Below are 18,617 nucleotides of genomic sequence, written 5' to 3' on the forward strand. Positions count from 1 at the left end.
CTTGATTAAAAACATAGAACCTGCTCATGGACATGTAATGATTGCAAATGGAGATAGAATTCCCATTAAAGGTGTAGGAGACTTAAAGCTATTTGATAAGAACTCTAAAGCATTTTACATGCCTGATTTCACTTCTAATCTCTTATCTGTTAAAAGATGTACCAATGATCTACAATGCAATGTTATCTTTAGTCCTAACAATGTGACATTTCAGGATATTGAGAGCAATAAGTTGATTGGACTGTGAGATTTTCAGAGATCTCAGGTTGTGTGTGTGTATAAGCTCCAATGGAGCAAGATGAGAAGATTAGAGTTTGTTTTAGGTGATTTTAGAGAGAGAGTTTTATAAGAGTGTTTATGTGTTTACTTAAATCAGAAACAAGAGACTTTGAGAGATTAAGAGTATAAGAAAGGGAGAGTTTAAAGGGAATCTGATTCAAGAACACATTTCATTATGAAGTGGAGAGGGGAAATCCCCCAAACACCCTTAAGGCTCAAAATCGCCTCTTACAAGCTTATTTATAAGCTTAATAGGTTTGCACAATCTGAAACCTAAATCTAATGGATAATATTAACTTGAGAGAATGGATGGTGTAGATGAGAGCTTGGTATTGCAATCTGTGTGATGTCTTGTGATTGGCTGAGGGCTGATGATATCTGATTGGCTGATTCAAACTGGTCAAAGGGAAGGCTGTTCTCTCATTGGCTCCTTATAGGCTCCCATGTATCAAGCCTTCATTCAGACCATGTTCATGGTCGTGCCCCCCTTTGGCTTTACAGCCAAGGCCAGCCTGTCCATCCTCCAAAGTAACCAATCAGCTCCATCTTTGCTCTCATTGGCCGCTTGCCTCCACAAAGGATCTTCTTGATTTCCTTTTGATGCTTCACGACCAGACTTCTTTTTATTAGCCCTAAGTATGCACAAAGTCTCCCGGACATGTTCTGATCACGCCCTAAGTTTGCACATCTTGTCCCGGACTTTGCACCACCTCAAAACATCTCAAATGGCCAAGTTGTGTATCCTCGGGTTGTCTCGGTCCGTACGGATCCGTACAGGTCCGTACCATCCGTACTGCCTCGCCCTAAGTATGCACACTTGCCCATTTGCTCCCAAACACTCTTCTAAGTCCCTCCTGGACTTGGCCCTATCTTTGCACAGCCATATGAGCACTTCTGGACACCTTTAAACACTCCTAAAGTCTTCATAGATAATCTCCGGAGGTCTTGCCCTATTCTTGCTCAAGACTCAATCTCAACTCAACACTTCACCACTCCATTTCTTTTCTTCAAGTCAACACTCCCCCTCAAGCTTGACTCTAGCTGATCCTAAGTCAAGCTTGGAACCTTGAAGAACTTCCTCATTAAAAACCTCACCAAGGAAAACCCTTTGGGACAAAACCTTGATGAGGGAAAAAGAGTAAAGCCTCCAAGGCCTAGGGATTGGCCAGTGAGTCTTTGTGCCTTACCAGCAATGTAAGGGACACAAAGACTCTGGATCATGGCCCTCATTTGATGCAAGATAGAACCCACTCCTCTTGCTCATCATCAACACTTCTTGTACTCTTCTTTAGACAGATCTTGGTCTCTCCCCCTTTCTCACAACCTTCTTGGTGTGATCAAGTGCTCGGACTACCAGATCTTCCTTGATAGATACAAGCTGATTCTTGGCTGCTTCTTCTTCATGAGTCACCACCATGTTACTGAAACCTTCATGACAGGATGTTTCAGACTGTAGTACCAATCACCTCACTCTAGAGGCCGCATTGGTGATTGCTTCTTTATCCTTCATTATGCTTCATAACTGATCTGCTCCTCTTCTTGAATAACCACCAAGTACTCTCAGATCATGTAAGCTTCAACACTCCCCCTCAAGCTTGAGACTCTCACAGGAACAAGCTTGGATGGATAGCTTCATGATCTGTACCATTACTCCATTGCAACACCTTCTGAACTCGCCATCTTCATGGAGTGCTTGTGGAAGCTTCAGCTACCTCTTCAGTCACCTCACACTAGAAGCCGCACTGATAGAGTCTTCATCTTCTCACAGCCAAGAGTGCTCTGAACACTCTCTTGCCTAGACACGCCACTGCCTAGACCCGGATGGCTCCTTCTTCTTCAGTTGCTTGCAATGGACCTTCTGAACCTTCTTGGTCCGACTGATAGCTCACTAAACTCCCCTCCTCAAGCTTGGATTGAGTATAGGTCCAAGCTTGCAAGTGAGCTTCAGTGAAACTACACACCAGTGGCGCATCACCACTTCTTTCTCAACTCTCCATTGCTCCACACAATGGGCACAGTCTTCCTCTTTCAACTCGGATGGATGGTGAACCAAGAACACCTCTTGTGAACCTGAAACATCACTCAAACTCCAGCAAAGATAAGACACAAGTGCATTGGGTCAACCCTTGATGCATCATCAAGTTTGAACACCAATGTCTTTAAGCAATGCAACAGATTAAACTAGACATTTTCAAGTTCTAATCTTTGCAAGCAAACTCTCTAAGCACAAGCAAGATCCCTTCAAGATTCAAGACAAGCTACTTAGGCAATTTTAATGCTCCTTAATCTGCAACTTAGACATGAATCCAATGCATCAATACAAGGCAGCAACAACACTCAATGCTTCACATTTAAACTTGGTTTCATTTCATGAAAGCAATCAGGTTTAGACATTACTACTATCATCCTAAAAGACAATCATTATGAACCAGTATGCAAGCAACAACTCTCAGTCACCAAACACAACTCAATAAGTATCCTGGGACAGATTCTAAACAATTGTTTATTTAGCAATCTTAACACATCCTCAGGTTGTTCAATCACAACACCACAACACAACCTGTCAATATACTCAAGCTTTATACAAAAGAAAAGAACTTTCTTACAGCCAAGGACCTTTGTATAGATCCTTGATTCCATTGGACAGATTCTGAGTTGTTAGTGTGCACTCCAACGCCTCCATCTTCCATGGACCTTTCCTTTTGAACCACCATGTCTTAGCTCCCACCTTTCTCCATGTTGTACACGCCACACCAGTACAAGCAGCAAGCTTTCTTCTTGAGAAACTTCTTCTTGGACTTTGAATAGCAAGAACCAGGAACTGGCTTTGCTAGAGAGGGTAGCTAATCCACTCCATTGCCTTTGTTTCCTTGGATCTTCTTTCTTCAAGGGCGACATGGGATGATGAGGAACAGCACCAGACAGCTTCTGGACTCCAGGATGAACACGCCTGCCTCTTGAGGTGTTGAACAGCCGGATTGAACAGACAGCTTCTTCTTGGTTGTAATGGACATGGGAGTGAGCTCTGAGGTTTGCGGAAGCTTCAACCAGATTCAGATGAACCTGGCTCTGATACCATGTGAGATTTTCAGAGATCTCAGGTTGTGTGTGTGTATAAGCTCCAATGGAGCAAGATGAGAAGATTAGAGTTTGTTTTAGGTGATTTTAGAGAGAGAGTTTTATAAGAGTGTTTATGTGTTTACTTAAATCAGAAACAAGAGACTTTGAGAGATTAAGAGTATAAGAAAGGGAGAGTTTAAAGGGAATCTGATTCAAGAACACATTTCATTATGAAGTGGAGAGGGGAAATCCCCCAAACTCCCTTAAGGCTCAAAATCGCCTCTTACAAGCTTATTTATAAGCTTAATAGGTTTGCACAATCTGAAACCTAAATCTAATGGATAATATTAACTTGAGAGAATGGATGGTGTAGATGAGAGCTTGGTATTGCAATCTGTGTGATGTCTTGTGATTGGCTGAGGGCTGATGATATCTGATTGGCTGATTCAAACTGGTCAAAGGGAAGGCTGTTCTCCCATTGGCTCCTTATAGGCTCCCATGTATCAAGCCTTCATTCAGACCATGTTCATGGTCGTGCCCCCCTTTGGCTTTACAGCCAAGGCCAGCCTGTCCATCCTCCAAAGTAACCAATCAGCTCCATCTTTGCTCTCATTGGCCGCTTGCCTCCACAAAGGATCTTCTTGATTTCCTTTTGATGCTTCACGACCAGACTTCTTTTTATTAGCCCTAAGTATGCACAAAGTCTCCCGGACATGTTCTGATCACGCCCTAAGTTTGCACATCTTGTCCCGGACTTTGCACCACCTCAAAACATCTCAAATGGCCAAGTTGTGTATCCTCGGGTTGTCTCGGTCCGTACGGATCCGTACAGGTCCGTACCATCCGTACTGCCTCGCCCTAAGTATGCACACTTGCCCATTTGCTCCCAAACACTCTTCTAAGTCCCTCCTGGACTTGGCCCTATCTTTGCACAGCCATATGAGCACTTCTGGACACCTTTAAACACTCCTAAAGTCTTCATAGATAATCTCTGGAGGTCTTGCCCTATTCTTGCTCAAGACTCAATCTCAACTCAACACTTCACCACTCCATTTCTTTTCTTCAAGTCAACATGGACAAGGAGTAACCAAGGGAGATCTTTATGTACTTGAAGATATTAATCCCATTTCTAGTTGTTTGCTGAGTTCTGTTTTAAGTAAAGGTGCATTATGGCATTCTAGGCTAGGACATCCACATGTTAGAGCCTTAAGCTTAATGTTACCAGGTGTCATGTTTAAAAATAATGATTGTGAGGCTTGTATTTTGGGAAAACATTGTAAGACTGTGTTTAAAAGATCTACTACTATCTATGATAAGTGTTTTGATCTTGTTCACTCTGATGTATGGACTGCTCCCTGCTTATCTAGAGATAATTACAAGTACTTTGTCACATTTATAGATGAAAAATCTAAGTACACCTGGAAAACACTCATTAAATCAAAGGATAGGGTTCTTGATGCATTTAAAAACTTCCAAGCTTATATATCTAACCAGTATAATGCCAAGATTAAGATTTTCAGGTCTGATAATGGTGGAGAATATACTGGTAATGCTTTCAAGAGTCATCTAGCTCACCATGGGATTCTACATCAGACAAGTTGTCCATACACTCCTCAACAGAATGGTGTAGCCGAGAGAAAGAATAGACACCTAATGGAGGTGGCAAGGTCTATGATGTTTCACACAAGTGTGCCTAAAAGATTCTGGAGTGATGCTGTGATCTCGGCTTGTTATCTGATCAATAGGATACCAACCAAGATCTTGGAGGATCAGGCACCTTATGAAGTTCTAAACAGAAACAAACCTGTGCTGGATCACTTAAGAGTCTTTGGATGTGTGTGCTTTGTACTCGTACCCAGGGAGCTAAGGAATAAGCTAGAAGCAAAGAGCACAAGAGCCATGTTCATTGGCTACTCAACATCACAAAAGGGATATAAATGCTATGATTCAGAAGCCAGGAGAGTTCTTGTGTCTAGAGATGTTAAGTTCTTGGAGGATAAGAGCTTTTATGGAGATAGAAAGTGGGAAGATCTTGAAGATTTGTCTCAACCATCTGATAGAGCTACAAGTCTTAGGCGTGTACTAGAAGGACTTGGAATCAACATGTCCCAGGATCAGCAACCAACCAAGGAGAATGAAGCTGAAGAACCATCACACCATGATCATGAAGGGGGAAATGAGACTGAGCCTGAAGATCATGAAGATCAAGACTCAGATAGTCATGGTCAAGGTGTGATACAAAGCGAGGAAGAAGTCATTCAAGAAGTGGAACCAGATGAAGTAGAAGGGGAAGCAGTTCAGCCTACGGTGGTGGAGGTGGAACCAGTTCCATTAAGGAGAAGCACACGGTTGAAGAAGGATGTTTCCAACTGGGTAAACACGAGAGTGTACTACAATGCTCAGGCTGTGAAGCATCCCTCTCAGGCTGTGTGTTCTTTTGCTAGTTACCCAAAGGAACATTGCGCTTTCATTACAAGCTTAGATGGAAGTAGTGTACCAAGATCATATGAAGAAGCAATGCTACATGAAGATTGGAAAGAATCAGTGGGTGATGAAGCTAATGCTATGATAAAGAATGATACTTGGTTTGAAAGTGAGTTGCCAAAAGGGAAGAAGGCTGTAACAAGCAAGTGGATATTCACTATCAAGTATCTACCTGATGGAACCATTGAGAGGAAGAAGACAAGATTGGTGGCTAGAGGATACACTCAAACATATGGGGAAGACTACATTGATACCTTTGCTCCTGTTGCCAAGCTACATACTATAAGGATTGTATTGTCTCTTGCTGTGAACCTTGAGTGGGAGCTTTGGCAGATGGATGTGAAGAATGCCTTTCTTCAAGGAGAGCTAGAGGATGAAGTATATATGCATCCACCACCAGGCCTAGAGCATCTTGTGAAACCTGGAAATGTATTGAGACTCAAGAAGGCTATCTATGGATTGAAGCAATCTCCTAGAGCATGGTACAACAAATTGAGCACTACCTTAAACGGACGGGGTTCAAGAAGTCTGAACTAGATCACACTCTATTCACTCTCACTACACCCTCAGGTATCATTTGCCTACTTGTATATGTTGATGACATTATAATAACAGGTAGTGATAAGGCTGGTATAAAAGCCACAAAGGAGTTTTTGAAATCTGTATTTGAAATCAAAGACTTAGGAGAAATGAAATACTTCCTTGGAATTGAGTTGTGTAGATCTAAGGAAGGATTGTTCATTTCCCAAAGGAAGTATACACTTGATCTTTTGAAAGATGCAGGTATACAAGGAGATAAGACAGCAAAGATGCCCCTTGAAGATGGATACAAGATTCCACGTGAGGGGGAGGTTGAAGATAGCAAGGCCTTTCATGATCCAAAGCTATACAGGAAGCTGGTAGGGAAGCTCATCTATCTCACTATCACAAGACCAGACATATGCTTTGCTGTGAATCAAGTGAGCCAGCATATGCAAGTCCCAAAGGAACATCACTGGCGCATGGTGGAGAGACTTCTCTTGTATCTGAACGGGACATCAAGCCTTGGAGTATGGATGGGATGCAACAAGAGTACTGAAGTGGTGGGATATTGTGACGCTGATTGGGCTGGAGATAGAGCAGACAGAAGATCAACCACCGGCTATTGTACATTCATTGGAGGCAACTTGGTGACTTGGAAGAGCAAGAAGCAGAAGGTGGTATCGTGTTCAAGTGCTGAAGCTGAGTATAGAGCAATGCTGAAGCTTACAAATGAGTTGGTATGGATTAAAGGGATCTTGAAGCATTTGGAGATAGAGCAAGTGACTCCAATGACTATGCACTGTGATAATCAAGCGGCTATACACATTGCAACCAACTCAGTCTTCCATGAGAGAACCAAGCACATTGAAGTTGATTGTCACAAGGTGAGGCAGATGATTGTCTTGGGAGTAATCCTGCCATGCTATACGAGGAGTGAGGATCAACTTGCGGATGTGTTCACCAAGGCAGCAAGACAAAAGACTATGGAGTCCATTCACATCAGATTGGGACTCATAGATCTTACACCACGGAGCTGATCCCCTTAGCCATGAGCTCTTCACTCTTTTTCCCTCATCAAAGTTTTGTCCCAATGGGTTTTCTTTGGTGAGGTTTTTAATGAGGAAGATCTCATGGTTGTTCCAAGCTTAACTAAGTTACTAAGTTAAGCTTGAGGGGGAGTGTTGAAATGAGTTGAACAATATATGAGAAGATAGCTTAAGGAGTTGGGAATGAGATAATGTGAAGGCAAAGAGAAGGAAAGCTTGGGAGTGATCAGACCGTACAAGGCCGTACCGGCCGTACCATCCGTACGGTCCGGATCAATCCACCACTCGACCAAGAGGAGAAGTTACCGCGTGAAAGAAGTAAACGGCCAAATGAGTTTTACCTTAGGGGAGATGACCGTTTGGATGGATAGAGTGACTGAGCCTTATCCACACAGGCTGGAACAGGCTGTAAAGGCAAAAGGAACCTGGTCCAAGATGCCAAAAACGTGTGACAGCTCCCATTGGATCAAGTTTGAATTAAAGCAACCTTATCCTTGACCTCACATGCTTAGTCTCTCTGAAACCCTTGTATCTGATCCTATATATTGTAAAATCTGTCTTGATTAATAAATAACAAGAGTTTATGAGTATCTCTCTCTAGTTCATCATGATAATCTCATACACTTTCTCTTAAACACTCTAATCTCTCTTGAATCTCTCTTAGACTTCTCAATACCTTTCTTATTCTCTAAAATCATAGTAGGAGTTGGCATGAAGAAGTTATCCCACTTTCAAATTAGGTGATTCCAGTTTCCCAGTTTGGGAATAGCACAGCTTGTTCGTCGTTCCAATCAAACCAGGATGAATCACTTTGTAAGAAGCTTGATTTGGATACATAAAGTGGTGGAGAATCACCAGGAAGTTGAATAAATCTCATAGGAGTTGGCAAGAAGAAGTTATCCCACTTTCAAATCAGGTGATTCCAGTTTCCCAGTTTGGGAATAGCACAGCTTCTTCATCGTTCCAATCAAACCAGGATGAATCACTTTGTGAAAGCTTGATTTGGATACATAAAGTGGTGGAGAATCACCAGGAAGTTGAATAAATCCATAGGAGTTGGGATGAAGAAGTTATCCCACTTTCAAATCAGGTGATTCCAGTTTCCCAGTTTGGGAATAGCACAGCTTCTTCGTCGTTCCAATCAAACCAGGATGAATCACTTTGTAAGAAGCTTGATTTGGATACATAAAGTGGTGGAGAATCACCAGGAAGTTGAATAAATCTCATAGGAGTTGGCAAGAAGAAGTTATCCCACTTTCAAATCAGGTGATTCCAGTTTCCCAGTTTGGGAATAGCACAGCTTCTTCGTCGTTCCAATCAAACCAGGATGAATCACTTTGTGAAAAGCTTGATTTGGATACATAAAGTGGTGGAGAATCACCAGGAAGTTGAATAAATCTCATAGGAGTTGGCATGAAGAAGTTATCCCACTTTCAAATCAGGTGATTCCAGTTTCCCAGTTTGGGAATAGCACAGCTTCTTCGTCGTTCCAATCAAACCAGGATGAATCACTTTGTGAAAAGCTTGATTTGGATACATAAAGTGGTGGAGAATCACCAGGAAGTTGAATAAATCTCATAGGAGTTGGCATGAAGAAGTTATCCCACTTTCAAATCAGGTGATTCCAGTTTCCCAGTTTGGGAATAGCACAGCTTCTTCGTCGTTCCAATCAAACCAGGATGAATCACTTTGTGAGAAGCTTGATTTGGATACATAAAGTGGTGGAGAATCACCAGGAAGTTGAATAAATCTCATAGGAGTTGGGATGAAGAAGTTATCCCACTTTCAAATCAGGTGATTCCAGTTTCCCAGTTTGGGAATAGCACAGCTTCTTCGTCGTTCCAATCAAACCAGGATGAATCACTTTGTGAGAAGCTTGATTTGGATACATAAAGTGGTGGAGAATCACCAGGAAGTTGAATAAATCTCATAGGAGTTGGGATGAAGAAGTTATCCCACTTTCAAATCAGGTGATTCCAGTTTCCCAGTTTGGGAATAGCACAGCTTCTTCGTCGTTCCAATCAAACCAGGATGAATCACTTTGTGAGAAGCTTGATTTGGATACATAAAGTGGTGGAGAATCACCAGGAAGTTGAATAAATCTCATAGGAGTTGGGATGAAGAAGTTATCCCACTTTCAAATCAGGTGATTCCAGTTTCCCAGTTTGGGAATAGCACAGCTTCTTCGTCGTTCCAATCAAACCAGGATGAATCACTTTGTGAAAAGCTTGATTTGGATACATAAAGTGGTGGAGAATCACCAGGAAGTTGAATAAATCTCATAGGAGTTGGGATGAAGAAGTTATCCCACTTTCAAATCAGGTGATTCCAGTTTCCCAGTTTGGGAATAGCACAGCTTCTTCGTCGTTCCAATCAAACCAGGATGAATCACTTTGTGAGAAGCTTGATTTGGATACATAAAGTGGTGGAGAATCACCAGGAAGTTGAATAAATCTCATAGGAGTTGGGATGAAGAAGTTATCCCACTTTCAAATCAGGTGATTCCAGTTTCCCAGTTTGGGAATAGCACAGCTTCTTCGTCGTTCCAATCAAACCAGGATGAATCACTTTGTGAGAAGCTTGATTTGGATACATAAAGTGGTGGAGAATCACCAGGAAGTTGAATAAATCTCATAGGAGTTGGGATGAAGAAGTTATCCCACTTTCAAATCAGGTGATTCCAGTTTCCCAGTTTGGGAATAGCACAGCTTCTTCGTCGTTCCAATCAAACCAGGATGAATCACTTTGTGAAAAGCTTGATTTGGATACATAAAGTGGTGGAGAATCACCAGGAAGTTGAATAAATCTCATAGGAGTTGGGATGAAGAAGTTATCCCACTTTCAAATCAGGTGATTCCAGTTTCCCAGTTTGGGAATAGCACAGCTTCTTCGTCGTTCCAATCAAACCAGGATGAATCACTTTGTAAGAAGCTTGATTTGGATACATAAAGTGGTGGAGAATCACCAGGAAGTTGAATAAATCTCATAGGAGTTGGGATGAAGAAGTTATCCCACTTTCAAATCAGGTGATTCCAGTTTCCCAGTTTGGGAATAGCACAGCTTCTTCGTCGTTCCAATCAAACCAGGATGAATCACTTTGTGAGAAGCTTGATTTGGATACATAAAGTGGTGGAGAATCACCAGGAAGTTGAATAAATCTCATAGGAGTTGGGATGAAGAAGTTATCCCACTTTCAAATCAGGTGATTCCAGTTTCCCAGTTTGGGAATAGCACAGCTTCTTCGTCGTTCCAATCAAACCAGGATGAATCACTTTGTGAGAAGCTTGATTTGGATACATAAAGTGGTGGAGAATCACCAGGAAGTTGAATAAATCTCATAGGAGTTGGCATGAAGAAGTTATCCCACTTTCAAATCAGGTGATTCCAGTTTCCCAGTTTGGGAATAGCACAGCTTCTTCGTCGTTCCAATCAAACCAGGATGAATCACTTTGTGAAAAGCTTGATTTGGATACATAAAGTGGTGGAGAATCACCAGGAAGTTGAATAAATCTCATAGGAGTTGGGATGAAGAAGTTATCCCACTTTCAAATCAGGTGATTCCAGTTTCCCAGTTTGGGAATAGCACAGCTTCTTCGTCGTTCCAATCAAACCAGGATGAATCACTTTGTAAGAAGCTTGATTTGGATACATAAAGTGGTGGAGAATCACCAGGAAGTTGAATAAATCTCATAGGAGTTGGCATGAAGAAGTTATCCCACTTTCAAATCAGGTGATTCCAGTTTCCCAGTTTGGGAATAGCACAGCTTCTTCGTCGTTCCAATCAAACCAGGATGAATCACTTTGTAAGAAGCTTGATTTGGATACATAAAGTGGTGGAGAATCACCAGGAAGTTGAATAAATCTCATAGGAGTTGGGATGAAGAAGTTATCCCACTTTCAAATCAGGTGATTCCAGTTTCCCAGTTTGGGAATAGCACAGCTTCTTCGTCGTTCCAATCAAACCAGGATGAATCACTTTGTGAGAAGCTTGATTTGGATACATAAAGTGGTGGAGAATCACCAGGAAGTTGAATAAATCTCATAGGAGTTGGCATGAAGAAGTTATCCCACTTTCAAATCAGGTGATTCCAGTTTCCCAGTTTGGGAATAGCACAGCTTCATCGTCGTTCCAATCAAACCAGGATGAATCACTTTGTAGAAGCTTGATTTGGATACATAAAGTGGTGGAGAATCACCAGGAAGTTGAATAAATCTCATAGGAGTTGGGATGAAGAAGTTATCCCACTTTCAAATCAGGTGATTCCAGTTTCCCAGTTTGGGAATAGCACAGCTTCTTCGTCGTTCCAATCAAACCAGGATGAATCACTTTGTGAGAAGCTTGATTTGGATACATAAAGTGGTGGAGAATCACCAGGAAGTTGAATAAATCTCATAGGAGTTGGCATGAAGAAGTTATCCCACTTTCAAATCAGGTGATTCCAGTTTCCCAGTTTGGGAATAGCACAGCTTCTTCGTCGTTCCAATCAAACCAGGATGAATCACTTTGTAAAAGCTTGATTTGGATACATAAAGTGGTGGAGAATCACCAGGAAGTTGAATAAACCTCATAGGAGTTGGGATGAAGAAGTTATCCCACTTTCAAATCAGGTGATTCCAGTTTCCCAGTTTGGGAATAGCACAGCTTCTTCGTCGTTCCAATCAAACCAGGATGAATCACTTTGTAAGAAGCTTGATTTGGATACATAAAGTGGTGGAGAATCACCAGGAAGTTGAATAAATCTCATAGGAGTTGGCATGAAGAAGTTATCCCACTTTCAAATCAGGTGATTCCAGTTTCCCAGTTTGGGAATAGCACAGCTTCTTCGTCGTTCCAATCAAACCAGGATGAATCACTTTGTAAGAAGCTTGATTTGGATACATAAAGTGGTGGAGAATCACCAGGAAGTTGAATAAATCTCATAGGAGTTGGCATGAAGAAGTTATCCCACTTTCAAATCAGGTGATTCCAGTTTCCCAGTTTGGGAATAGCACAGCTTCTTCGTCGTTCCAATCAAACCAGGATGAATCACTTTGTAAGAAGCTTGATTTGGATACATAAAGTGGTGGAGAATCACCAGGAAGTTGAATAAATCTCATAGGAGTTGGGATGAAGAAGTTATCCCACTTTCAAATCAGGTGATTTCAGTTTCCCAGTTTGGGAATAGCACAGCTTCTTCGTCGTTCTAATCAAACCAGGATGAATCACTTTGTAAGAAGCTTGATTTGGATACATAAAGTGGTGGAGAATCACCAGGAAGTTGAATAAATCTCATAGGAGTTGGCATGAAGAAGTTATCCCACTTTCAAATCAGGTGATTCCAGTTTCCCAGTTTGGGAATAGCTATAAGTTTTAGATAATCTGAGTTTGTATGTGAAAGAGTAGAATGATTTAGGATGAATAAGGAGATGATTATGTGATTAGATGACTAATAAGGAATCATTATGGAACAAGTAGAGTAATCAATTGGATAGAACTGTCTAGTCTCTTATTAATGAGAAGATTACATATTTATACTTAGAGGACATAGGGTTTTCGAAATGGGTTAAGGCAGCTCAAGCATGTGAAGTCAAATGGTAAGGGCTGGCTGGTTTTGAATCCGTCCAATAGGGGCCATCACACGTTTGATCCCTTTGGCATCTTGGATCAGATGCCAAACACCTTTACAGCCTGTCCCAGCTGTAAAGCCGCGCCTCCTCTTATCCATAAATGGTCATCTCCTTTCTTTGGCTGTGACCTTCCCTTTGCATAAGTGTCTTTGGCCTTTCCCTCCTTCTTGTTGTTCAACCTCCTATTTACCGTGGTAACTTCAGATGGTACGGACATGGTAACTCCGTACACTTCACCCTAAGTTTGCACCACTTCAGAATGTGAAGAAAGGTCGAGACCCAAGTGATCTTGGTTGAACTGATCCGTACGGTTTGTACCGTCCGTACCATTCTCCCAATGCGTCTCTCACTTCAACCTGAGCTTCATCTCCTCATCCCTTTCATTACCCAAGCCTCTCTAAGCCTTCATATCAACTCCTCATCTCAACACTCCCCCTCAAGTTTAGCTTTGTGAAAGCCTAAACTTGGACAGCCATGAGATCTTCCTCATTAAAAACCTCATCAAAGAAAACCCATTGGGACAAAACTTTGATGAGGGAAAAAGAGTAAAGACCTCATGACTTAGGGGATCAGCTCCTTCTTTTCCCAAGATCTATGAGTCCCAATCTAATGTGAATGGACTCCATAGTCTTTTGTCTCGCAGCCTTAGTGAACACATCAGCTAACTGATCTTCACTCCTAGTGTAGCATGGCAGGATGACTCCTAGGATGATCATCTGCCTCACCTTGTGACAGTCAACTTCAATGTGCTTGGTTCTTTCATGGAACACCGAGTTGGAGGCTATGTGGATCGCGGCTTGGTTATCACAATGCATAGTCATTGGCGTGGCTTGATCAATCTCCAAGTGCTTCAAGATGCCTTTGATCCATACCAGCTCGTTGGTAAGCTTCAGCATAGCTCTATACTCAGCTTCTGCACTTGAGCAAGACACCACCTTCTGTTTCTTACTCTTCCAAGTCACCAAGTTGCCCCCATGAATGTGCAATAGCCTGTGGTTGATCTCCTGTCTGCTCTATCACCAGCCCAATCCGCATCACAGTACCCAACCACTTCAGTGCTCCCATTGCAACCCATCCATACTCCTTGATCAGGTGAGCCGTTGAGATACATCAAGATCCTCTCCACCATGCGCCAATGATGCTCCTTAGGCACTTGCATGTGTTGACTCACCTGATTCACAGCAAAACAAATGTCAGGTCTAGTTATGGTTAGATAAATCAATTTGCCAACTAGTTTTCTATAGAGTTTAGGATCCTGATAAGATTTGCTGTCTTCAATCTCCCCCTCTCGTGGGACTTTGTAGCCATCCTCCATAGGCATTCTTGCTGTCTTGCCTCCATAAGCACCTGCATCTTTCAAAAGATCAAGTGTATACTTCCTTTGGGACATAAACAAACCTTCCTTGGATCTACATATCTCAATTCCAAGAAAGTATTTCATTTCTCCCAAGTCTTTAATCTCAAACATGGATTTAAGGAACTCCTTGGTTGCTGTGATACCTTCCTTATCACTTCCTGTGATAATGATATCATCAACATACACAAGTAGTGCGATCATACCTGAGGGGGTAGTGAGGGTGAAGAGAGTGTGATCTAGCTCAGACTTCTTGAAGCCTCGGCCATTAAGAGTAGTGCTCAGCTTGTTATACCAGGCTCTTGGTGATTGTTTCAGCCCATAGATAGCTTTCTTCAGTCTCAACACATTCCCTTTCTTTACTAAGTGTTCCAAGCCTGGAGGTGGATGCATATACACTTCATCCTCAAGCTCTCCTTGTAGAAATGCATTCTTCACATCCATTTGCCATAAGCCCCATCCAAGATTCACAGCCAAGCTTAATACAATCCGGATTGTGTGTAGTTTAGCCACTGGTGCAAAGGTCTCAATGTAATCTTCTCCATATGTTTGAGTAAAGCCTCTTGCAACCAGTCTTGACTTCTTTCTCTCAACCTGACCATCAGCCTTATACTTGATTGTGAAGATCCATCTACTAGTCACAGCTTTCTTCCCTTTAGGTAACTCACTCTCATACCAAGTATCATTCTTGATCATGGCTCCTGCCTCAGCTCCAACTGATTCCTTCCACTCCTTGTCTTGTATTGCCTCTTCATAGCTTCTTGGGATATAACCCTCATCCAGATTTACCATAAATGCGCAATGTGCTTTAGGATATTGAGCAAAGGAGCACACAGCTTGAGAAGGATGCTCCACTGCTTGGGCATTGTAGTACACTCTCGTGTTTACCCAAGAGGAAGGATCCTTCCTCACTCTTGTGCTTCTCCTCAGTTCTGGCTGTTGAACTCTCACAACTTGCTCTTGAACATCCGGTTCTTCTTCTACATCCTCAACTGATGCTTCTACTTCTCTTTGTTCCTGCTCACCTTGATTGTGAGAGCCTGAACTCATCTCCCTTTGTTCCTGATTCAAGCCGGCTCTATCTCGGCCTAAACTTGTCTCCATTCCTTCCTCATTCAAGCCGGCTCCTTCTTGGCCACTTTCTTGAACTTCAGGCTCATTTCCCCCCTCACGATCATGGTGAGAGTCTCCATGTTGTCCCCTTTGACCAGAGTTCTGATCCTGGGACATCTTGATCCCTAGCCCCTCTAGGATAATCCTTAACACCCCAGCCTTATCTGAGGTGAGATCCTTCAAGTCTTCCTGATTCTTCTCATCATAATACCCACGGGATTCAATGAACTTTACATCTCTAGATGTAAGTACTCTTCTTGTGACAGGATCATAACATCTATAACCCTTTTGAGTGGTTGAGTATCCAATAAACATGGCTTTGGTGCTTCTAGCTTCAAGCTTGTTGCGCAGCTCTCCCGGGATCAACACATAACACAAGCATCCAAAGACTCTCAAGTAATCTAGAACCGGCTTGTGTTTGTTCAATACCTCAAATGGAGCGTGTTCATCCAAGACTTTGGTAGGGGTCCTGTTGATCAGATAACATGCTGTGGAGACAGCATCACTCCAAAACTTCTTGGGAACATTTGCTTGAAGCATGAGAGACCTTGCCACTTCCATTAGATGCCTGTTCTTTCTCTCAGCCACACCATTTTGCTGAGGAGTATATGGGCAACTAGTTTGATGAAGTACTCCATGCTGAGCTAGGTGCTGCTTGAATGCCAAGCTTGTATACTCTCCTCCATTATCTGATCTAAAAATTTTAATCTTTGCATGATAATGGTTAGTCACATAAGCTTGAAAGTTTTTAAATGCATCAAGTACCCTATCTTTGGTTTGAATTAAGGTTAACCAGGTGTATTTAGATTTTTCATCAATGAATGTGACAAAGTATTTATAATTATCCCTTGACAAACAAGGTGCAGTCCACACATCAGAATGAATCAAATCAAAGCAATTTTCATAAACTGTTGAAGATTTTGGAAACACATTCTTACAATGCTTGCCTAAGATACAAGCTTCACAATCTTTATTCTCATAAATAACACCTGGTACCATTAAGTTCAAAGGTTTAGCATGAGGGTGACCTAGTCTAGCATGCCACAATGCATTCTTATTCAAACTAGAGACAGAATCAGAAGCAAATGTAAATGAACAACAATGACTAGGAACAGGAGTAAGATCTTCAAGTAAATAAAGGTCTCCTTTAGTAACTCCTTTCCCAATCATCTTGCTGCTCTCAATATCCTGAAACTTCACATCATTAGGACTGAATATAACATTACATTGCAAGTCAGTAGTGCATCTCTTAACCGACAATAGATTAGATGTAAATTCAGGCATATAGAAGGCTTTAGATTCTTTTTCAAACAACTTAAGTTTTCCTATTCCTTTTATGGGAATCTTATCACCATTAGCAATCATAACATGTCCATTTGCAGGTTGAATGTCCTTAATCAATCTAGTGTCACTTATCATGTGATGAGATGCACCAGAATCAACTATTAATGCTTTAGACATGTTTCTAGCAATATGAGCTTGACAGAGAATACTAGCTGGTTTATATCCATTTCCTATACTCTTGAGTATACTTTCAGTCCTATCAAGTCTAGGTTCGTTCTCAACACAATCAGACACACTCTTAATCATAGATGCACCAAATGAATAACCAAGGTTGATACTACTTTTGTTACCGTTTTCCTTGAGCATCTTGATGAGAGCATCCATGTCTGAGCGCCGGATGTAGTCATTGCTGTTTGAACCTCCAGTGTACGCCACCAGCGACTTTCCATCACCCACCTCACGCACTTCTCCTTCACTTGTCCTGCTTGAGGAGCCAGCACCCATAGAGCTCTCAGTCATGTGTGCTCTTGCTTCCTTCTCCTTTAAGAACTTAGCCGGCTTTAAGTGAGGGTGGAGTATCCAGCATTGACTCTTCTTGTGTCCATGCTTCTTGCAGTGATCACAATTCCCATTGAACCTCTTGTCTTCATACTTGCCATGAGCCGCCTTGTTAGCTTGAGGAGCTTCAGTCTGATCCACTTGGGACGCATGATTCGCCAATGTGAGCTCTCCTTTGCCTCCAAACAGCCCAATGGAGCCTTGTTCTTTTTGAATCTGTGAACACACGTCCTCTAGGTCAGGTAGCTTATCAGCTCTTAACATGTGCTTGATGAGACTGTTGTAGGCCGGGTTTAGTGTGAGCAGCAAGCCAAACACCTTGTCTTGCTCCCGCCTCTCATTCAACTGATCTGGATCAGTTGTACTTGGCCTCAACATCTCTAGCTCTGACCACAACGCCCTGAATCTTCCCAAATGCTTGGTGAACTCCATGTCTTCTTGTGCAAGGTTGTTGATAGCTTGCTTTACCTCAAAGACACGGCTCAGGTTCGAAATGTTCCCATACACCTTCTTCAAGGTGTCCCACAGCTCCTTGGCTGACTCACAGTAGCTGTATGCCTCCAATATCGCTGGCTCCAACGACCCATGAAGAACAGACATCACCACCATGTCTTCCTGCTGCCACTTATCTACAGCATCAACTGAGACCCCCTCTTGGTCTTCTTCCTGAGTAATGAGCTTTGGAGCTTCACCGGTTGTGATATGACTCCACAAGCCCTTACTCCCAATGGTTGTCTTCACCAGCCGGGACCAAACCAAGTAGTTGCTTCCCTTGAAGGTAATCGCCACTTTCATCTTCATGTTCTCCATCTTATCACAGCTTAACTTCAAAAACTTGAGAGGGATGGAGCTTTGAACGGATGACTCTTGTATGGATGGACCTTAACTTGTTTAGAACTCGCGCACACTCCAAATGAACACCCTTGAGCTTTGATCTTCCTCGGATGGCTTCAAAGCTTCAACTCTGTTCTTCAGTGTCTCAAAATAAGAACTCAGATTCTTTAGAACCTGGCTCTGATACCATATAAGTTTTAGATAATCTGAGTTTGTATGTGAAAGAGTAGAATGATTTAGGATGAATAAGGAGATGATTATGTGATTAGATGACTAATGAGGAATCATTATGGAACAAGTAGAGTAATCAATTGGATAGAACTGTCTAGTCTCTTATTAATGAGAAGATTACATATTTATACTTAGAGGACATAGGGTTTTCGAAATGGGTTAAGGCAGCTCAAGCATGTGAAGTCAAATGGTAAGGGCTGGCTGGTTTTGAATCCGTCCAATAGGGGCCATCACACGTTTGATCC

The 18,617-nt window shown here is 42.1% G+C and overlaps 1 pseudogene; it reads left to right on the forward strand.

Moving 5' to 3' along the window:
- The first annotated feature begins 6,419 nt into the window (after positions 1-6,419).
- LOC125602794 lies at positions 6,420-7,367 on the forward strand (annotated as a pseudogene).
- The last annotated feature ends 11,250 nt before the right edge of the window (positions 7,368-18,617 follow it).

The sequence above is a fragment of the Brassica napus genome, unplaced genomic scaffold (genome assembly GCF_020379485.1).
Source record: "Brassica napus cultivar Da-Ae unplaced genomic scaffold, Da-Ae ScsIHWf_2987;HRSCAF=3774, whole genome shotgun sequence".
Lineage (NCBI taxonomy): Eukaryota > Viridiplantae > Streptophyta > Magnoliopsida > Brassicales > Brassicaceae > Brassica > Brassica napus.